This window comes from Pongo pygmaeus, chromosome 20 (assembly GCF_028885625.2).
Source record: "Pongo pygmaeus isolate AG05252 chromosome 20, NHGRI_mPonPyg2-v2.0_pri, whole genome shotgun sequence".
In the NCBI taxonomy this organism is placed as follows: domain Eukaryota; kingdom Metazoa; phylum Chordata; class Mammalia; order Primates; family Hominidae; genus Pongo; species Pongo pygmaeus.
This window is the reverse complement of record NC_072393.2, coordinates 21313544-21337988: the sequence shown is the minus strand read 5'-3', so window position 1 is coordinate 21337988 and position 24445 is coordinate 21313544. Positions and strand designations below refer to the sequence as shown.

General features: G+C 34.9%; 1 pseudogene; it reads right to left on the bottom strand.

Moving 5' to 3' along the window:
- Positions 1-315: 315 nt before the first annotated feature.
- LOC129021041 (zinc finger protein 506-like) lies at positions 316-14520 on the bottom strand (annotated as a pseudogene).
- Between the last annotated feature and the right edge of the window lie 9925 nt (positions 14521-24445).

Below are 24445 nucleotides of genomic sequence, written 5' to 3'. Positions count from 1 at the left end.
AGACTGAAACTCTGTCTCAAAAAAAAAAAAAAAAAAAAAAGAGAAGTTTTTATAGGCTTTGCCACATTTTTCACACTTGTAGGTTTCTGTACAGTATAAATTATGTGTAATGAGGGTTGAGAAATTCCTTAAAAAGCTTTGTCACATTCTTTGTTTCTGTCCAATATGAATTATATTATGTTTATTAAGGTCTGAGGACCAGTTAAAAGCTTTGCCACATCCTTCACATTTTTACAGTTTCTCTCCAGTAGAAATTCTCTTATGTACAGTAAGGTGTGAGGACCAGTTGAAGGCTTTGCCACATTCTTCACATTTGTAGGGTTTCTCTCCTGTATGAATTATCTCATGTTTACTAAGTGTTGATGATTAAATAAAGCCTTTGCCACATTTATCACACTTGTGTGATTTCTCTCCAGTATGAATTTTCCTATGTGAAAAAAGGATTGTGGGATGGTTAAAAGCATTGCCACATTCTCTACATCTGTAGAGTTTCTCTCCAGTATGAATTACCTTATCCGTAGTAAGGGTAGAGGAGTACATAAAGGCTTTGCCACATTCTTCACATTTGTAGGGTTTCTCTCCTTTATGAATTATCTTATGTGTAGTAAGGTGAGAGGAGTTCTTAAAGACTTTGTCACATTCTTCATATTTGTAGGGTTGCTCCTTAGTATGAATTATCTTAGGTGTAGTAAGGTGTGAGGACCAATCATAGGCTTTGCAACATTCTTCACATCTGTAGGGTTTCCCCTTAGTATGAATTAACTTATGTGTAGTAAGGTTAGAGGACTGCTTAAAGGCTTTGGCACATTCTTCACATTTGCAGAGTTTCTCTCCAGTATGAATTATCTTATGTGTAGTAAGATGTGAGGACCAGTTGAAGGCTTTCCCACATTCTTCACATTTGTTGGGTTTCTCTCTAGTATAAATTTTCTTATATGTAGTAAGGGTTGAGGATTGGTTAAAAGCTTTGCCACATTCTATACATTTGAAAGGTTTTCTTCCAGTATGTCTTCTCTTATGTCTGTTTGAATTTGAAAATTTATGAAAGACTTTCATATATTTATCACATTGAAATATTTTGCTCTGGGTATTTGTGAAACATTGGTTAAGTCTGTTACAACCTCCTTTGTGCACCTTACACTCATCCATATTCTCACGGCCTTTTTTTTAGTGTAAATTGTCATGTCTTCTCAGATTTTCATATCTTCTCAGTATCACTTTTTGGAAAGATTCTTTTATTCTCTGTTCTGGCCAAAAGTCTTGGGCAAAATGAGAACACATAACCAAAAGAAACAATAAAAACACATTACTTCAATTGCTAGACTCAGATAAATATACTTTACAAATCTAACCTGTAAAATTATACAAACTACATAAGCAAGGTGACATAGGAAAATACCACAAGCTATAATTTCTTCCTGGACATATAAATTTAACAAAAACATACTGACCAAAATACATTTGTTACAAATTTATTAATAAGTTAAGTGTATGAAGGGCCCCAGGTGAGTACAATGTGAATAGCCACATAGAAGAAAAAGTAAAGTCTGTTACTTATATCCAACACAGGTCCTCCTGCTCTCCAGTATAACATTGTGCTTTTAAAAGTAAAAAGCTGGCTGGGTTTGGTAGCTCATGCCAGTAATCCCAGCTCTTCGATAGGCTGACATTGGTGGACCACGAGGTCAGGAGTTCAAGACCAGCCAAGATAGTGAAACCCCATCTCTACTAAAAATACAAAAAATAAGCCGGTCATGGTGGTGGGTGCCTGTAGTCCCAGCTACTCGAGAGACTGAGGGAGAGAGTTGCTTGAACCCAGGAGGCGGAGGTTACAGTGAGCCAAAATTGTGCCACTGCACTCCAGCCTGAACAACAGAAACAGACTCCATGTCAGAAAAGAAAAATAATAAATAAATAAAATAAAATATATTGAATAATATTCAGTAAGTGAAGTAGGAACACAGACAACTCCTGAAGATTAGAAAAATGAGGATAACAACAAGAAATCTTAAAAAGGAAAAAAAAAGGCCAGGTGCGGTGGCTCATGCCTGTAATCCCAGCACTTTGGAAGCCCAAGGCGGGTGGATTACCTGAGGTCTGGAATTCAAGACCAGCCTGGCCAACATAGTGAAACCCTGTCTCTATTAAAAATACAAAAACCAACTGGGTGTGATGGTGGGCACCTGTAATCCCAGCTACATGGGAGGCTGAGGCAAGAGAATTGCTTGAACCCAGGAGGCAGAGGTTGCAGTGAGCCAAGATCATGCCATTGCACTCCAGCCTGGGCAACAGGAGCAAAACTCTGAATCAAAAAAAAAAAAAGCAAAAAACAAAAATTGTGAATATAAATAATACAAAAAATAACTGAAAATTTCTTAAAAGAAAACATGATGTAAAGATGAAGAAGCTAAACAAACAAACTAGGATACACCAAAGATATTCATAACAAATACACATATAAGTAAAATTTCAAAAATCACAGATAAGAAGAAGAGAATTTTGGGAGGTGCAAGATAAAAATGATGTGTTATTTATAAGCATGGTTTCATCAGATAATCAGTGAATTTATTAAAAAATTTTGCAGGTCAGAAGGAAGCTATGTGATATTGTTAAAGTTATAATTTTAAAAAACTGTCAAGTGAGAATAAGAATATTGAGAAAATTGTACTCTCAAATAAAAAGAAGTCCTTCCAAAGTAATCAAATCTGGAGAAAGTATATCGGCATTGCATATGTCCTACATATCAAAGATGCTGAAAAGAGTTTCTTCCACTGAAAGTAATATAATGCAAGAAAACAACAATTAATCATATGAAAATACATAACTTTCTGGAAAAAATATGCACATACACAAAAATAAAATTTCTTACTTAACATAAAAATGGTCCAGAAAACATTGTTAATTATTTTCTAAAATTTAAAAAAGTATACAAATTACTATAAACATCTGTTAATGAATATACAATGTAAAAAATATAATTAGCAAAATCCATAACAAACTTGAAGGCTGATGTAATGATGAAGAATTTTTGTATGCAACTGGAGTTGATTATTTATCACAAACAAATATATTGTTGGACCTTTTAGCGGTTTTATGTAATCCTTGAAAGTACCACTTAGAAAATATCTGTATAGATACACAAAAAAGAAATAAGACAACAACAGAAAGCATGTTATTTCAGGATCTGGCCAGCAGCCCGCAATGCAATGGGGCTCTTTCTTTGTTCCCAGGTGGATCGGCAGGTCGAGAAATAAAAGACACACACAAGATAGTGTGGGCGGCAAGCCACCCAGGTGCCAAGGCAAGAGACCGAGGGCACGAGCTGTTCCAGTATAATAAAATATAAAACAAGAATAGTTATGCCAGATATAGATCTTAGATATGATTATATGTGAATATAATTAATCATTAGTTAGTAGTACTTATTCTTTATTCCAATATTATAATAATTCTTGCTCTATAATCATAACCTAGGAAAAACCAGGCTATACAGAGATAGGAGCTGAGGGGACACAGTGAGGAGTGACCAGAAGACAGGAGTGCGAGCCTTCTGTTATTCCCAGACAGGGCCACCAGAGGGCTCCTTGGTCTAGCGGTAATGCCAGCGTCTGGGAAGACGCCCGTTGCCAGGCGGACCGTGGTCTATCGGTAGCATCAGTGTCAAGAAAAAACACCCACTACTTAGCAGACCAGGAAAGGGAGTCTCCCTTTCCCTGGGGGAGTTTAGAGAAGACTCTACTCCTCCACCTCTTGTGGAGGGCCTGACTGATCAGGCCTGCCCGCAGTTATCCAGAGGCCTAACCGTCTCCCTGTGATGCTGTGCTTCAGAGGTCATGCTCCTAGTCCGCCTTCATGTTCCATCCCGTACACTTGGCTCTGCCTTCTAGATAGCAGTAGCAAATTAGTGAAAGTACTAAAAGTCTCTGATAAGCAGAAATAATGGTGTAAGTTGTTTCTCTCTTTGTCTCCTCTCCTTCTCTGCCTCAGCTGCCAGGCAGGGAAGGGCCCCCTGTCCAGTGGACACGTGATGCCTGTGGCCTTACCTATGATTGGAGATGGCTCACTCTCCTTATCCTGCCCCTTTATCTTGTATCCAATAAGTATCATTGCAGCCTGGCATTCAGGGCCACTATGTATCCGTGACTTAGTGGTAGTGGTCCCCTGGGCCCAACTGCCTTTTCTTTTATCTCTTTGTCTTGTGCCTTTATTTCTACAGTCTCTCATCTCCACACATAGGGAGAGACCCACCGACCCTGTGGGGCTGGTCCCTACAGATAGTGAAAGCTGAGTCCAGGAGGGTCACCACCTTCTGGTCCTGCAATGCTGCCAATGCACTGGATATACCAGCATTTATTAATAAGTTTAGTGAGGGTGGGGGTAGGTTAGTGAGGGATTTAGAGTCATTTGATTATGAGGTGAGATGGTCACATGGGAATGAAGTAATTCTTTAACATAACATCAGTATGCAGAAGCACAGTATACAGAGATAAGAGTTTACAATATAGTGTGTGCATCAGCAATTTCTAACAGAGCCTTAAAATGGAAACACAGTCTATCCATAACCTATGATTAGCAAGATATTAATCAGTAGTAATAATTGCAGCAAAAGCTGGTTGCAAACAATCAATAGAAGGAGGACGTGAAACTAGACAACCAATTAGACCACAAATTCTCAGAAGGGAGTATGTCTTAACCCTAAAGAGACCTAGAAGAGCCGTGGCAAGATAAGGGTGTTTATAGCCCTATCTTATCCATATGAACAGGCACCTCTCATGTGTCCATTTACAGGCTCTCCACAAGGGTCGCATTCCATTCCCAGAGCTATGAACATCTGCTTTTCTGGGATAGGAATCTTAGTGATGTGAAACCTCCCTGACTGCACATCCGTTTATAGGCTCTCTGCAGGGGGGAAGCACATCACGTGCTGTTGGCTCATTCTGGCAGCCCAACCTGGCTTTGTCTTTACACAATCCTGCATGTAATTTTGTATTTACAATTATCAGGAGCATTTCATCTTTCCTTCCATAGCCACAGTTTCAGAGGGTCTCCCTACAGCATGTCAATATAAAAATAAAAATAAAAAAATACAAAAAAGACAGAAAGAGAAAACAAGAGACAAAGATACAAAAATCAAATAAAACAATTAATAAAATAACATTAGTGAGTTTTTCTCTTTCAAAAAACTATTTTAATATATATATAACTATCCAATCAACAGACATACTTTCAATATAAAGGCTTATTAAAAATTTTTAAAATCAAGATTCAACTTGCCTTTCCACAAGAGTCAGTTGAGATCTAATGAGAAAAATGGACGGAAAGTGGAAAGATGGAAGTAGAAATTTCATGTAAATATTAACCAAATGACAGCAGAAGAGCTCAGAATAATATTACACAAGCTACAGCTTAAGTCAAAATCTGTCATATTTTATAAAATGTACTTTAAGTCAAATCTTAAAAATGACAAAGAAGCGTGCAGGGGTTAAACACTTTGCCACATTCTTCATACTTGTAGAGATGCTCTCTGGTATGAATTATCTTATGTGTAGTGAGGTTTGAGGAGTACTTAAAGGCTTTGCCACATTCTTCACATTTGTAGGGTTTCTCTCTAGTATGAGTTATCTTATATGGAGTAAGGTATGAGGACCAGTTGAAGGCCTTGCCACATTCTTCACATTTGTAGGGTTTCTCTCTAATATGAGTTATTTTATATGTAGTAAGGTATGAGGACCAGTTGAAGGCTTTGCCACATTCTTCACATTTGTAGAGTTTCTTTCCAGTGTGAATTATCTTATGTGTAGTAAGGTGTGAGGACCAGTTGAAGGCTTTGCCACATTCTTCACATTTGTAGGGTTTCTCTCCAGTATGAATTATCTTATGTGTAGAAAGGGAAGAAAGGTACTTAAAGGCTTTGCCACATTCTTCACATTTGCAGGGTTTCTCTCCAGTATGAATTTTCTTATGTATAGTAAGGGTTGAAAACTTGTTAAAAGCATATATTTATCACATTGAAATTTTTTTTCTTGGTATTTGTGAAACATTGGTTAAATCCATTATAACCTCCTTTGTGCACCTTATGCTCATCCACACCTTCACATTCTTTTTTTAACTGTAAATTGTCATGTCCACATTTTTCATAACTTCTCAGTATCAGTTTTTGGAAAGAATCTTTTATGCTCTGCTCTGGCCAAAGGTCTTGGGCAAAATGAGAACACATAACTGAAAGAAACAATACAAATACATTACTTCAGTTGCTAGACTCAGATAAATATACTTTACAAATCTAAACTATAAAATTATACAAACTACATAAGCAAGATGACATAGCAAAATACCATAAGCTGTAAATTCTTCCTGGACATATAAATGTAACAAAAACATACTGACCAAAAAACGTTTGTAAAAAATATATAAATGAGTTAAGTGTGTGAAAGGCCCCAAGTGAGCACAATGCAAAGAGCCACATAGAAGAAAAAGAGGTCTGTTACTTATACCCATCACAGCTCTTCCTGCTCTCCATATAAGATTGTGTCTTCAAAAGTAAATTGCCGAATGGATGTGGTGGCTTATACCTGTAATCCCAGCACTTTGGGAGGCTGATGGGAGTGGATGACTTGAGGTCAGGAGTTTAAGACCAGCCTGGCTGAGATGGTGAAACCCCATCTCTACTAAAAATACAAAAAATTAGCCAGGCATGGTGGTGGGTGCCTGTAATCACAGCTACTCGGGAGGCTGAGGCATGAGAATTGCTTGAACCTGGAAGGTAGAGGTTGCAATGAGCAGAGATCGTGCCACTGCACTTCAGCCTGGGCAAAAGAGAGAGACTTCATCCCCCCCCAAAAAAAAAAAGTAAATTGCTGACCAGGCATGATGGCTTATGCCTGTAATCTCAGCACTTTGGGAGGGCAAGACAGGAGGATTATCTGAGATCAGGAGGTTGAGACCAGCCTGACTAACATGGTGAAACCCCATCTCTACTAAAAATACAAAAAATTAGCTAGGCGTGGTAACAGATATCTGTAATCCTAGCTACTCACGAGGCTGAGGCAAGAGAATTGCTTGAACTGTCATGGCAGAGATTGTAGTGAGCCAAGATCATGCCACTGCACTCCAGCCTAGGTAACAGAGTGAGACTCTGTCTCACACACACACACACAAATGTAAATTGCCAAACCCTCGTTTAAAAAAAAAAAAAAAACTAGAAAAATATATGCACATATATCTTTATTTCTGGCTTCTAGGGGCTTTCTTAGACATTAGTTAATGTCTCTCGTGACATAAAATGCTGAAAGAAATGGTGATACATGTTGGAATGACAGTTTGAGTCTGCTGAGTCTAAAGGTATATTATAGAGAAGCAGAGAAACTGCAGTACCGCAAACACAGAATGGGTGTGGCAAGTGATTACTGATTGTTAAGAAGAAATATGAACAAGCTGATTTATCTAAACGATAAAAACAAAATTTTAGACAAGATACATCCTAAAAACATGTTTGAGGAATTCCCAGAATCTTTAGCCAAGACAATTGACTTCAGACTATGCAAGCACAAAGCTATATTATAAAGATTGTAACAGGTAGCTTTTTGTTAATGTCCAAATCTCAATCAAAGATTATAATGTATACCAAATATTAGAGCAACATGGCCCCATCAAAAACATAAAATTTTCAAAAGCAACCATAGAAAGTATAGAAAGTAATTTTAAAAATTCAAAATAGATTGAACAGGCCAGGGTTACTGGCTCATTCCTGGAATCCCAACACCCTGGGTGATCAAGGTCGGAAAATCACATGAGGTCAGGAGTTTGAGACCACCCTGGGCAACATGATGAAACCCTGTATCTACTAAAAATACAAAGATTAGCTGGGCACGGTGGCATTTGCCTGTAATCACAGCTACTTGGGAGGCCGACACAGGAGAACTGCTTTAACCTGGGAGGGGAATGTTGCAGAGAATGGAGATTGTAACACTGTACTGCAGCCTGAGCAACACTGTCTCAAAAATAAAATGAAAAAGGCTGGATTTTGTGGCTCATGCCTGTAATCCCAGCGCTTTAGGAGGCCAAAGTGGGTGGATCATTTGAGGTCAGGAGTTCAAGATCAGCCTGGCCAACATGGAGAAACCCCGTCTCTACTAAAAATACAAAAAATTAGTTGGGTGTGATGGTAGGCAGCTGTAATCCCAGCTACTTGGGAGGCTGAGGTAGGAGAATCGCTTGAACCTGGGAGGCAGAGTTTGCAGTGAGCCGATATCATGCCATTGCACTCCAGCCTCAGTGACAGAAAAAGACTCCGTATCAGAAAAAATAGAAACACAGACAACTACTGAAGATCAGAAAAATAAAGATAAAAAATTAAAATACCAAAAACCAAAAATTGTGGATATAAAATTACCAAAAAAACTGAAAAATTTCTTAAAAGAAAATATGACATAAACATGAAAAAGCTGAAAAAACAAATTTAGGTACACACAAAGATATTGATAACAGACACAAATATAAGCAAAATTTCAAAATTGCACATGAGAAAAGAATTTTGGGCACTACAATATAAAAATGTTTCGTTTATAAGCATAGTCTCATGAGATAACCAGTGAATTTATCAAAAAAAAATTGCAAGTCAGAAGGAAACTGTGTGATATTGTTAAAGTTATAATAATTTTTAAAAAGCTGTCAAGTGGGAATAATACCGTCAGCAAAATTGTACTACCAAATACAAAGACGTCCTTCCAAAATAACCAAATTCTGAGAAAGTATATTTACATTGCATATGCTCTACATATCAAAGATGCTGAAAGGAGCTTCTTTCACTGAAAATAACACAATACAATATGCACATACACAAAAATGAAATTTATTACTTAACATTATCATAATGATACAGAAAACATTTTTAATTATTCTCTAAAATTTAAAAGGTAAAAGTATAGACATTACTATAAGCATCTGTTAATGACCATAAAACATAAAAAATAAAATTAGCAAAATCGATAACAAAATTGAAGGCAGATGTAATGATGAAGAATTTTTGTATGCAATTGAAGTTAGTTTTTTACCGTATTCAAATATATTGTTGAATCTTTCAGAGGTTTTATGTAATCCCCTAAGGTATCTAAGAAAATATTTATACAGATACACAAAAGAAAGTAAGAAGAAAACTGAAAGCATATTAATACAGAAATTAAAAAAAACACAAAAAAAGACAGAAAGAGAAAATGAGAGAAAAAGATAGAAGAATCAAATAAAATGATTAATAATATAACATTAGTAAGTTTTTCTCTTTCAGAAAACTATTTAAATATATACATAATTATCTTTCCAATCAAGAGACATACTTTCAATAAACAGGTTTATTAAAAAATGTTTAAAATCAAGGTTCAACTTGCCTTTCTCCAGGACTCAGTTGAGATCTAATGACAAAAAAGACTGAAAGTGGAATAATGGAAGTAGAAATGTCATGTAAATATTAACCAAATGAGAGCAGAAGAGGTCAAAATAATATTACACAAGCTACATGTTAAGTCAAAAACTGTCCTATTTTATAGAATGTACTTTAAGTTCAAACTTCAGAAAGACAAAGAAGGACATTAAACAATATATAGATTCATTCACTGAGAACCTATGACAAATTTATTTATACATGTGTGTATTTTTGTGTGTGTGTCTCAAATTAGGGTCTCAAATATATAAAGCAAACACTAACAAAATTGAATAAACACAGAGAGAGCAATATAATTATAGTAGGATATTCCAATACCCCACTTTCTGTAATAATAATGAAACAAGACAGAATATTAGTAAGAAACAGAGGACTACAAGGCAGTAAAAAACACTTATTTCTAATGGAGGTATAGAGAACACTCCTCAACAGCATCAAAATACACAGCCTTCTCAATAGCTCAAACAACATTCTCCTATATAGACCACCTGTTAGACCAAAAACAAAATCTTAACATATATATGTATATATATTTGAGATGGAGTGTTTCACTCTTGTTACCCAGTATGGAGTGCAATGGTGCAGTCTCAGCTCACTGCAACCTCCGCCTCCCAGGTTCAAGTGATTCTCCTGCCTGAGCCTCCTGAGCAGCTAGGATTACAGGCATGCGCCACCATGCCCAGCTAATTTTGTATTTTTAGTAGAGACACGGTTTCTCCATGTTGGTCAGGCTGGTCTTGAACTCCTTACCTCAGGTGACCCACCTGCCTTGGCCTCCCAAGTGCTGGGATTACAGGTATGAGCCACCGCACCCGGCCTTAACACATTTTTTTAAATGTAGATTTTATAGATTACTTTCTATGACAAAAAATGAAATTAGAATATAAAACAATATTATAAATATTTTATAAATTTACAAATATATAGAAATTATAAAACACACTCTTGAGCATGCACTTGTTGAAATTACTGGGCTGGGTGCGGTGGCTCATGCCTGTAATCCCAGCACTTTGGGAGGCCGAGGTGGGTGAATTTAACTCCATCTCAAAAACAAACAACCAAAAAAGAAATAATTAATATTGTGAAGATGTCTGTACTGCTCAATTTAATCTACGGATTTAACTCAATGTTTTTCAAATTTCTCATTGCATTTTTGAAGAAATAAAAACAGCAAATCCAAAAGTATATGAAATCTAAAGAGACAAGAAAGTACCCAACAATCTTCAAAAAAAGGAACAACGTTGGAGGCATTACCATTTCTGATTTCAAAACACATCAAAAAGCTACAGAATTAAAACAATTGGTATGAGTATAAAGGTGAAAAATTAGAAAAATAAAACAGAATGCAGCACATATATTAGCATTCACATAACTATTGCAACATTGTGACTGAAAGCCAATAGGTAAAAGCAATGCAAATTTCTGTGACCAAATCATTCAGTAGGTACAAAAATACTGGAATATCACTCAGTGAGCGCTACTGCACCCGGCCTAGAAATATTTTATTGTAAATTTTGTTACGTGTTTTTGACACAAAACACATAAGTAAAAATAATACCTAAAAGAGATACAGAGTTATTATAGTTTTTAAATTATCTTCAAATCCAAAAGTGTTTCTTTCACATAAAAATAATGTAGATTCACAAATAAGATGTTGAAATTAGGAGATTTTTTATGACTACTCATCTAGACAGGATTAAAAAACAGTTATGGCTTGGTGCAGTAGCTCATGCCTGTAATCCCAGCACTTAGGGAGGCTGAGGCGGGTAGATCACCTGAGGTTGGGTGTTCGAGACCAGCCTGACCTGAGATTGGGTGTTCGAGACCAGCCTGACCAATGTTTAAACCCCGTCTCTACTAAAAATACAAAATTAGCCTGGCATCGTGGCACATGCCTGTAATCCCAGCTACTTGGGAGGCTGAGGAAGGAGAATTGCTAGAACCCAGGAGGCAGAGGTTGCAGTGAGCTAAGATCCTACCATTATATTCCAGCCTGGGCAACAAAAGCAAAACTCTGTCTCAAACAAACAAACAACAACAACAAAAAACTCCAAAAAAAGTATTACAAGAAACACACAACAAATATACAAGTGACACAAAAATACCAGGATAATATTTATACAGGACAATGAACATAGAAAAAATTATACTGGTAATAGACATATAGCTTATTCACATTTAATTTTGCTCCACACTGTTTTAAATTGTACAGAGTTAAATACTGTCATATAAAATTATAATATAAACTAAAAAATCAAAACACAACTAACTGCTGTGATGAGGCATACCCAAAAATATATAACACAATAATACAAAATCACAAAACAAAATTAACACATGGAATGTAAAACTTATTGGATATCATCAAGTAGATCAATGTATTCATGAAAGGAATCTTAGAATATAGCGAAAAAGTAATACAGACGTTACTTGAAGATTAAAAAAAAAAGCTGAGAACTTCCCAAATTTTAATGTAACTAAAACAAATTTTCTAACCAGTAAAACTCAATTCAAAATTACACTACTTCAATAAGAAGACAAAAATAAAGACTTTCCAAAATAAAAGGTGAGACTGTTCATCACCACTAACACAGTTCTACAAAACATACTACATGGGGCTGGGCACACTGGCTCATGCCTGTAATCCCAGCAGTTTCAGAGGCCGAGGTGGGTGAATTGCCTGAGATCAGGAGTTCGAGACCAGCCTGAACAATATGGTGAAACTGCGTCCCTACTAAAAATGCAAAAATTAGCTGGGCGTGGTGGAGCACACCTGTAGTCCCAGCTACTCAGGAGGCTGAGGCAGGAGAATAACTTGAACCCAGGAGGCGGAAGTTGCAGTGAGCCAAAATCATGCCATTACACTCCAGCCTGGGCAACAGAGCAAGACTCCATCTCAAAAAAAAAAAAAAAAAAAGTGCTGGGCAAGATGGCTCAAGCCTGTAATCCCAGCACTTTGGGAGGCCAAGGCGGTTGGATCATCAAAGGTCAGAAGTTCGAGATAAGCCTGGCCAACATGTTGAAACCCCATGTCTACTAAAAATAATAATAATAATAATAATAATTAGCTGGGCATGGTGGCATGCACCTGTAACCCCAGCTACTCGGGATGAAATCTGAGGCAGGAGATGTGCTTGCACTTGAGAGGCGGAGGTTGCAGTCAGCCAAGATCATGCCACTGCACTCCAGGCCTGGGTGACAGCGGGAGACTCAGTCTCAAAAAAAAAAAGTAAAAAAAAAATACTGCATGGGGCTCAGGCACAGTGCTTCATGCCTGTAATCCTACAGCTTTGGGAGGCCAAAGCAGTCACATCACTTGAGACCAGAAGTTCAAGACTAGCCTGAGCAACATAATGAGACCCTACAAATAAAAATAGAGAAATGTTAAAATGTGTCCGTTATGTTGAAATATAAAATGATGCTGGACAGCATCATAAAAACATATGTAAATATAAAGCTCTCCAATGTAAACATATGGACACATATAGAATTCTTTACTATCAAAATGATGTTACACCCTGGGAATGGTGGCTCATGTCAGTAATTTCATTACTTTAAGAGGCTGAGGTGGGCGAATCACCTGAGGTCAGGAGTTCAAGACCAGCCTGGCCAACATGGTGAAACCCCATCTATACTACAAATACAAAAAATTAGCCAGGCCGGCCTGATGGCAGGCACCTGTAACCTCAGCTACTTGGGAGACTGAGGCAGGAGAATCCCTTGAACCCAGGAGGCAGAGGTTGCAGTGAGCCAAGATTGCACCATCGCACTCCATCCTGGGCAATAGAGCGAGACTCAGTCTCAAAAACAAATCAAAACAAACAACCAAAAAAACCAAAAATACCAAAAATGATGGTACATAAAACTTTTAAAGTTCTTTTATAGAATATAAAAATAATGTGTAAATCTGCATACATGTGTTAATAGATATACCATATAAAATAATTTAAATATCAATAACAAACTGGAAAATACAGAGGCATAGTTTTTGTATTCAGTTGAAGTTTTTATGAGGTTAAAACATATTGTTTTAACTTTAAGATGCATGCAATCTCCAGTTTTCAGATGATTAGAAAGAAAATATTTATAGAAAGTATGCAAAAGAAAATAAAAAATAAAGCATGTGAGTACAAAATTAAATAAAAATTAAGAAAGTAAAACAGAAAATGTGAAAAATATAACTACTGGAAACACATAAAACCATAAAAATAACTGGAAAAAACAACTTCATTTCTTTAAGCAATCATTTTAAATATAAATTAATTAAACTACTTAATAAAATAAAATGTAATCTTAGGACTTTAGAAGACCAAGGTAGGCTGACCACTTGATCCCAGGAGTTCAAGACCAGCCTGGGCAACATGGAAAAACTCTGTCTCCACTAAAAATACAAAAAAGCTATCTGGGTGTGATGGCACATACTTGTAACCCAGCTACTTGAGAGGCTAAAATGAGAAGATCATCTGAGTTTGGGAGGTTCAGGCAGCAGTGAACCATGCAAATCAACCTGGTTGACAGACTGAGATCATATCTCAAAAATAAATGGGGCTGGGCACAATAGCTCACACCTGTAATCCCAGCACTTTGGGAGGCCAAGGTGGGCAGATTACCTGAAGTCAGGGGTTCAAGACAAGCCTAGCCATCATGGTAAAACCCCGTCTCTATTAACTGTTGGCAGAAGAGCTGAGGCAGGGCTTGCTTGTCTGACATAATGTAAAAGAGTCTTGGAACATGTCCTGGGTCCAGGGTCTAAAACCCCTCATGACCTTTGGAACACCAAGCTCTGTACCAAATGGTGGAAGGCTGCCCTGCCACACTACAGTCTAAGCCCAGAGCATAAAACCCCTTGTGGCTTGGAGAGAACCCAGGGTTCAGGGCATAAAACCCCTTGTAGCCTCTGGAATGTGTCCAGACTCACTGGCCCCTTGCTCCTTGCTCTCCCAAGATCATAAATTGATTGGATCTTGAATTAGAAGAACCTGTTCTCCCTTATCTTAAGTAGCACAGCATATGCTAAACTGTCACAGCTACACTTGATGCACCACTACCTTTCTATCCTCATGTCCTCACCTGTCTACCCTCATATCCACACATCCTCACCACCTGCTTCATTGTTTGATTACCAATAAATAGCGTGGACTCCCAGAACTCAGGGTCTTCACAGCCTCCAAACTGGCTTTGGCCCTCTGGACCCACCCTATGTACTCTTAACTTGTCTTGTCCCATTCCCTTGACTCTACCAGACTTCGTAGCCCCCACAACCTGGTGTTGGGTCTGATCACCCCAACAAAAACTACAAAAATTAGCTGGGTGTGGTTGCAGGTGCCTGTAATTTCAGCTACTTGGGAGGCTGAGGCAGGAGAATAACTTAAACCTGGGAAGTCGAGATTGCAGTGAGCTGAGATTGCACCATTGCACTTCAGCCTGGGCAACAAGAGAGAAACTCCATCTTAAAATAAATAAATAATATAAAGAAAATGATATAGAATGCCTGAGTGGTTTTTTTTTTTTTCTTGAGACTGAATTTTGCTCTTGTTGCCCAGGCGGGAGTGCAATGGTGCGAACTTGGCTAACTGCAACCTCTGCCTCCTGGAATCAAGCATTCTCCCACCTCAGCCTCCCGAGTAGCTAGGATCACAGGTGCACGCCACCATGCCTGGCTAATTTTTGTATTTGTAGTAGACATGGGGTTTCTCCATGTTGGACAGGCTGGTCTCAAACTACTGACCTCAGTTGACCCACCCACCTTGGCCTCCCAAAGTGCTGGGATTACAGGTGTGAACCACCATGCCCGGTGTGAGTGGTTTTTCTAAAAAGCATACAGTATGCTGCCTACAAGAGACTCATTTTAGCATTCAGTTAAATAGGCTGAAAGTAACTGAATGAAAAAAATGTATATTTCATGAAAATAGTAACCACAAGTGAGTGAAGTGGTCATAATTATATTAGACATATTATGCTTTAAGTCAAGTACTACCATGAGAAAAAATTGATAATATACTATGGTAAAGTGAGCTGATTTACCAGGAAACTTTAACTATAATATTTATTTATCTATATGAATATGTGTATATAACATCAGGGCTCCAAAACAAATAAAGCAAATATTGACAAAAGTGAAGCAAGACATACATAGTAACATAATAATTGTAGATATCAAGAACCCATTTGTAATAATAAGTAGAAAATTCAGATTAAAAAAATAAGAAACAGAAAACCTAGGCAACATTATAGACTATATTAATTATTTTGCATGAGAAATTCTTGAGAGTGCATAATTTATAAAGAAAAAAGGTTTATTTGGCTCACAGTTTGGCAGACTGTATAAGAAGTGTGTGCCAGCATCTGCTTTTGGTAAGGGTCTCAGGAAACTTACAATCATGGTGGAATGTAAACAGTAACTGGACATATTATATGATAAGAGACTAAGCAAGTGTGAGGTGAAGGAGCTAGGTTCATGTGATGAACCAGCTCTCATTTTAATTAATAGAGTGTAAACTTTTTGGTTACCAAGAGGATGTACCGAGCCATTCATGAGAAATTTGCCCCCATGGCCCAAACATGTCCCACCAGGTCCTTCATCCAACATTGAGGATTTATATAGCAGCATGAGGTTTGGAGAACATGAACATCCAAACCATATAATAGATCAACTAGGCTTCACAGACACATACAAAACTTTCCAGTCAAAACCAAGATAATGTACAATATTCTTATTTGCATCTAGTGTATTCTGTTAGGACACACACCAAGTTTTATTAAATTTAAAAATACTGACTGAGTGCAGTGGCTGTTGCCTATAATCCTAGCACTTTAGGAGATCGAGATAAGAGGATCCATTGGGGCCAAAAGCCTGAGACCAGTCTGGGTAACACAATGAGAAACTTTTAATAAATAAGCATTTAAAATAAACCAACATTATTTTATATGTTTCAAATATATGCTATTCTTACACAAAATGAAACTGCTGTAATCTAACTTTAGAAGCAAAAATAGCCTTACATTGTTAAATATAGAAAATATATACATATATATTTTGCAGAATAAAGTGAGACCCTCTGATATATGAAACAAATATTAGGAAATAAACTATTTTATTATGTAGATGTAAGCTGAAGAAAGTAGATGAAAATACCATAATTCCTTTTTGCCTGCGGCAGACTTAAATTTACAAATAACTGAGTAAATATGGAGTGCTTACTAATTATCTAATTTACTTCAGGAATACCATCAAATTCTAGCATATTGTCCTAAATATCTGAATCTAAAATTACAGACAAATCTGGAAGAGAAAATAGAAAGAAAAAATGTATAGGGATAGTGACATCAGTAAGATGAAAAGATTAAAAGTGCCCTATTTTCATATCCCCTCACAGCAAAAAAAGTCAGCCATCCCTGACAAAAATGCCTTTTTGATAAACCAGGCATTATGGCTCACACCTGTAATGACAGCTACATGGTATATTAAGGTTGGAGAACTGCTTCAGTCCAGGATTTCAAGACCAGCCTGGGTTAAGTAGCAAGAAGCCATCTCCAAAATAAGTGCCTCTAAGAGAGATTTGAGATCCCGGGAGGGAGTTGTGAAACACTACTAAAGCTTAAGATTGAGAAGTGTTCTATTAAGAAGAAAGGATGTCATTTAGGTGGGAAACTACAGGACCCCTGCTTTTGGCTACAGACCAGGATAGGGTTCACCCAACTTGATCCCAGTGAGAATTCTGAACTTACCCTGTAACCATCCCAAACTCCTCCCAGCCACAGTCTGGGAGAGGTCCTGCCATTCCAGAGACCTGGAGGAAGGTACCCATTTACAGCCATGCAGGCAGACTTGTAGACCTTGGCCTTTGCTGTGCTCCCTGAAATCGTTCAATGACTCAGTTTCAGTACCTGAGCCACAGTTCATGGCCAGTTTTGCCTACATAGAATCCCAAACAGTTACATGAGGAAGTGCTCTCTGGTACTCAGTGAAAGCCATACTCATCCATGTCCTGATATAAGGCCCACCATATGCAGACCCTAATGCAAAAACATGCCCTAATGTTTGCCCTATGGAGCAAAGTCCTAAAAAATTTGCAGCATCTCCAAAACAAAATGAGAATTATGACTACCCAAGCCCCTGTAACAAGCCAACTAAAGGTGGACCCTATTGCAGCGCAGCAGCCTTGTGACCAAGCTACAACCCCTCTTCACTACAAATTCAGAGGGCATCTCATAATTCCAAGGGCCCAAAAAAAGATCCTTACCTTCTAAAATCAGTTTATGAAAACTTGAAGAGGTGTTTGCTCCATCAAATTCAGACACCAATACAAAACTATATTGTGTCCATTGTCAATACTTCTATTTCAATACAGAACTGGAAGTATGTGGCAGAAGAATTACTCAAAGATACAAAAATATCCATTGAAATTAAAGAAAAATAAGTAAAAAGTTGTTGTTTGTAGATCATACAATCTTGTATTTTAAAAAAACCATCACAGTACATTAAAAGCTATCTAAACTAATAAATACACTCAGTAAATTAGCAAAATATAAAATTAACATGCAAGTATATGTATGGTTTCAGAAACTTCAATTAAACTGTCAGATAAAATAGAAGATGAAACAAATCTTATTTACTATAGCATTAAATAATAAATTTGTGAGAAAAAAATTAACCAAGGAGGTAAAAATCTTCACAATAAAAAAAAATGAAAAAATTAGAGGAGATCTAAATAAATTTTAAAATATTTTATGTCTATAGATTGAAAGAATAAATGTTATTAAAGTGCCATATTATCCAAAGTGATCTATAGATTCAATAAATTTCCTATCAAAATTGCAGTGCTATTTTTTTCACAGTAATGGAAAATACAATTCTAAAATTTACATGAAACTAAAATAAACTTTGAATAGCCAAAGCAATCTTGAGAAAAAACAACAAAGTAGAAAAATACATACGTATAATTTCAAACTATATTTCAAGGCTATATAGTAATAAAAACAGAATGGGCTGGGCAGAAAAATGCACAAAAATATTCAACAGAAATTACTACTCTCACACATTTCAAATCTGATGCAAAAAAAAAAAACTTAAAAAACTTTTAGTTTCTCAAAATCGTGCATATATTTTTGTGTCCCCAAAATGATAGAAAAGCAGCCAGATGGTGCAGTCTCTTATATGCCCTGAAGAGGACTTTGGCTCTCACTGTGAACTTGAAGGAAGCTCATGGAAAGAAAAGTGGAATTTTAGCCGGGCGCGGTGGCTCACGCCTGTAATCCCAACACTTTGGGAGGCTGAGGCGGGCGGATCACAAGGTCAGGAGATCGAGATCATCCTGGCTAACACGGTGAAACCCCGTCTCTACTAAAAAGTACAAAAAATTAGCCGGGCGTGGTGGCGGGCGCCTGTAGTCCCAGCTACTCGGGAGGCTGAGGCAGGAGAATGGCGTGAACCCAGGAGGCGGAGCTTGCCGTGAGCCGAGATCGCGCCACTGCACTCCAGCCTGGGCAACAGAGCAAGACCCTGTCTCCAAAAAAAAAAAAAAAAAAAAGAAAAGTGGAATTTTTAGAGAATTTAAAAGCATAAGGCAGAAGACCCCCTTTGTGAGAACAAAACTTAAAAAACAAACAAACAAGCAAACAATAGAACAGCTGCCCAGGAACTATTTCCTTTGGAACTCAGCTTCCCAAATCACATTCTAAGGACTGGCTTTCTCTTTCACCTTGGGACCTATAATCTGTGTCATCTGTTGTATTCATTTTCACTCGCACCTACCTGGTGGTTTGGCAATCATCTCATGTCTCTTCATAGTCGAAGGTTTTTTTTCCTGCTCCAGACAGGTGATCAGGTCTGGTTCAGAGACACCAATACATGTTTTATTAAAAATAAATAACATGAATCTTGCTCATATTCTCCAATTACAAGCTAGTAATGTGTTCAGCAGAGAGGATGTGATAAAATATTCTAGTAAGTTAGGCCAGGCGCAGTGGCTTATGACTGTAATCCCAGCACTTTGGGAGGCCAAGGTGGGTGGATCACGAGGTCAGGAGATCGAGACCATCCTGGCTAACACAGTGAAACCCCATCTCTACTAAAAATACAAAAAATTAGCCAGGCATGGTGGCAGGTGCCTGTAGTACCAGCTACTTGGGAGGCTGAGGCAGGAGAATGGCTTGAATCCGGGAGGCGGAGCTTTCAGTGAGCCAACATTGCACCACTGCACCCCAGCCTGAGCAACAGAGCGAGACTCTGTCTCAAAAAAAAGAAAATATATTTTTATATATATATTATATATATTTTTTCTATATATATTATATACATTATATATTAATATAATATATATTTTATATATTATATATTTTTTATATAATATATATTTTATATATTATATATTTTATATAAAATATATATTTTATATATTATATATTTTATATAAAATATATATTTTATATATAATATATATTTTATATAAAATATATATTTTATATATAATATATATTTTATATATTATATATTTTTTATATATAATATATATTTTATATATTATATATATTTTATATATGATATATATTTTATATATTATATATTTTATATATGATACATATTTTATATATTATATATTTTATATATGATACATATTTTATATATTTTATATTTTATATATGATACATATTTTATATATTTTATATTTTATATATGATATATATTTTATATATTTTATATTTTATATATGATACATATTTTATATATTTTATATTTTATATATGATACATATTTTATATATTTTATATTTTATATATGATACATATTTTATATATTTTATATTTTATATATGATATATATTTTATATATTTTATATTTTATATATGATATATATTTTATATATTTTATATTTTATATATGATATATATTTTATATATTTTATGTTTTACATATATTTTATATATTTTATATAATATATATTTTATATATTTTATATATAATATATATTTTATATATTTTATATAATATATATTTTATATATTTTATATATAATATATATTTTATATATAATATATAATATATATTTTATATATTTTATATAATATATATTTTATATATTTTATATATAATATATATTTTATATATTTTATATATAATATATATTTTATATATATTATATATAACATATATTATATATTTATATATAATGTATATTATATATTTTATATATTTTATATATTTTATATATAATATATATATTTTGTATATTATATATAATATATATTTTATATATTATATATAATATATATATTTTATATATTATATATAATACATATATTTTATATATTATATATATTTTATATATTATATACATTTTATATCTATATCATATATATTATATATAATATGTACATATTATATATAATATATATTATATATAATATATAATATATAATATATAATATGTACATATTATATATAATATATTATATATTATATATTATATATATTTTATATATATTATATATTATATATATTTTATATATATTATATATTATATTTATATATTTTTTATATATATTATATATATTTTATATACAATATATATTATATAATATATTATATATTATATACAATATATATTGTATACAATATATTTTATATACAATATATATTTTATATTATATATTATATATTATATATATTTTATATACAATATATATTTTATATTATATATTATATATTTTAGATATAATATATATATTTCATATATATAATATATATAATATATAAAATATATATAATATATAATATATAATATATATTTTATATATATTATATATTATATATTATATATATTTTATATATTATATATAATATATTATATATATTTTATATATTATATATATATATTTTATATATTATATATTAGATATTAAAGATATATTTTATATATAATATATACTGTATATTATATATATATTTTATATATATTATATGTATATTTTATACATAATATATATATTTTATATATAATATGTATATTTTATATACAATATATATTTTATATATATTATATGTATATTTTATATATAATACATATATTTATATATATTATATATAAATTATATATTTATATATAATATATAAATTATATATTTATATATAATATATATAAATTATATATTTTTATATATTATATATAAATTATATATTTATATATATTATATATAAATTATATATTTATATATTATATATAAATTATATATATATTTTATATATATTATATATAATGTATATATATTTTATATATATTATATAATGTATATATATACATTATATATAAAATGTATATATACATTATATATATATATTCCAGTTATCGGGGGAAATTCAGCCAGATATTGGGTGAAATTCACCACCGATATTTCACGTAGGTTCCTTTCTATTTTCCCTAAGTGTCAGCTGGTCTGAGAAATAAAGGGACAGAGTACTGAAGAGAGAAATTTTAAGGCTGGGTGTCCGAGGGAGACATCACGTGTTGGCAGTTTCCAGGATGCCCCCTGAGCCGTAAAACCAGCAAGTTTTGATTAGTGATTTTGAAAAGGGGAGGGAGTGTACGAATAGGGTGTGGGTCACAGAGGTCACGTGCTTCACAAGGTAATAAGATATCACAAGGCAAATGGAGGCAGGGCGAGATCACAGGACCACAGGACCGGGGTGAAATTAAAATTGCTAATGAAGTTTCGGGCACGCATTGTCATTGATAACACCTTATCAGGAGACAGGGTTTGAGAGCAGACAACAGGTCTGACCAAAAATTTATTAGGTGGGAATTTCCTCATCCTAATAAGCCTGGGAGCACTATGGGAGACTGGGGCTTATTTCTTCTCTACAGCTTGACCATAAAAGACGGCCACCCCCCAAAGTGGCCATTTTAGAGGCCTACCCTCAGGGATGCATTCTCTCTCAGGGATGTTCCTTGATGAGAAAAGGAATTCAGCATTATTTCTCCCATTTGCTTTTGAAAGAAGAGAAATATGGCTCTTTTCTGCCCGGCTCACCAGAGGTCAGAGTTTAAGGTTATCTCTCTTGTTCCCTGAACATTGCTGTTATCCTGTTCTTTTTTCAAGGTGCCCAGATTTCATATTGTTCAAACACACATGCTCCACAATTTGTGCAGTTAACACAATCAACACAGGGTCCTGAGGTGACATACATCCTCCTCAGCTTACGAAGATGATGGGATTAAGAGATTGAAGTAAAGACAGGCATAGGAAATTACAAGGGTATTGACTGGGGAAGTGATAAGTGTCCATGAAATCTTCACAATTTATGTTCAGAGATTGCAGTAAAGACGGGCGTAAGAAATTATAAAAGTATTAATTTGGGGAACTAATAAATGTCCATGAAATCTTCACAATTTATCTTCTTCTGCCATGGCTTTGGCCAGTCCCTCCATTCAGGGTCCCTGACTTCCTGCAACACTAGTAAATTAGTACCAAAATACTAAGTTATAACAGAAATTTCTAAATATATAGAAAATACTTTCAACTTGTAGGTTTTTTTTTTTGAGATGGAGTTTCACTCTTGTTGAACAGGCAGGAGTTTAATGGCGTGATCTCAGCTCACTGCAACCTCTGCCTCCTGGGTTCAAGAGATTCTACTGCCTCACCCTCCAGAGTAGCTGGAATTATGGGCATGTGCCACCATGCCTGGCTATCTTCGTATTTTTAGTAGAGACAGATTTTCTCCATGTTGGTCAGGCTAGTCTTGAACTCCTGACCTTAGGCAATCCACATGCCTAAACCTCCCAAAGTGCTGGAATTACAGGAATGAGCCACCCCACCTGACCCTCCTTGTAGGTTTTTAAATTTTACTACTTGGTACTACTGAATCAAAAATTGGTGATGGCAATGAGATTTTCAGGTGGGGGCATCAGTATTTTATGCCACTAAATTGCTGGAATTACTACTAATTCAGGGTTAAGAATACAGCTCATCTTAGGAATGTCAAAAGTTTGGATTAAGATAAAAATTCTTGAAGAAATTCTTTTCTAAGTGAACAAATTCTGAAGACTTTCTGGAGAAAGGCATCTGAAACTCTTCTATGCAAAGAATAAATTAGTAAAAAATATTCTAGAAAAAAAGAAATAAAACATTTAGGGTATATTATGAATTATGTATTCAAGTTATACTCACCAAGGAAAACCACACACAGAAGAACACAGCATCACTGTTGAAATATTCCTCCCAAAAAAGTAAATAAAATCTCAATTTAACCATGAAGAAACATGTGTTATGCCCACTTCAAAGTACAGATTACTCCTATGTTCTGTAATTTTTAGTAGTAATTTTAAGTAGGCTTCATTTAGCACTAGAGAGCAGGTATCTCCTAATAATGTTTTTCAGAACTTTCTGGGTAATAAATGCCATCTCATTTAAATAAGCATTTTCTTAATCCTATTCTGCATAGAGCTAATGGAACACACAGATGGAGCCTCAACATTACATGTTCTCCATCTTTACTAAGGACCACAGGTTTCCCTAATAGGAATCTTGAGTTTCTACATCTTTCCATGTTCAACAGCCACAAAGGGAACATTTTTGATATTGCATGTTGGAAACAATTGCTCAGAGTCAAACAGAAAACAAGCACTCAAACAGAGAACGTCTCAGCAAGGCAAATTTACTTCTATAGAAGGCAGCACCTCATGGATGCAACAATGGTGAGAGTACCTTTGGACAAGGGAGGAGAAGGGGGTCTTATCCCTAAGGCCACTAGTCCCTACTGCTGTGTCTTTCCCCTATTGGGTAGGGTTGGTCCACACAGTTTAAGCTAATTTTGATAGGCTATTTTAAAGGGACCAAGGATACAAGCCAGAGTGGCATGGTGAGTAGTTTTGGCAGAAAGGACAGTTACAAGGCAGGTGACTGGAGCAACTCAGGATGCAGCAGGTGACAGGGGTGACTCAGAGCAGGTAACTAGAGGTGACTCAGGATACAGCAAGTGATGAGGGATGACTAAAAACTCTAAATATGTGAGTT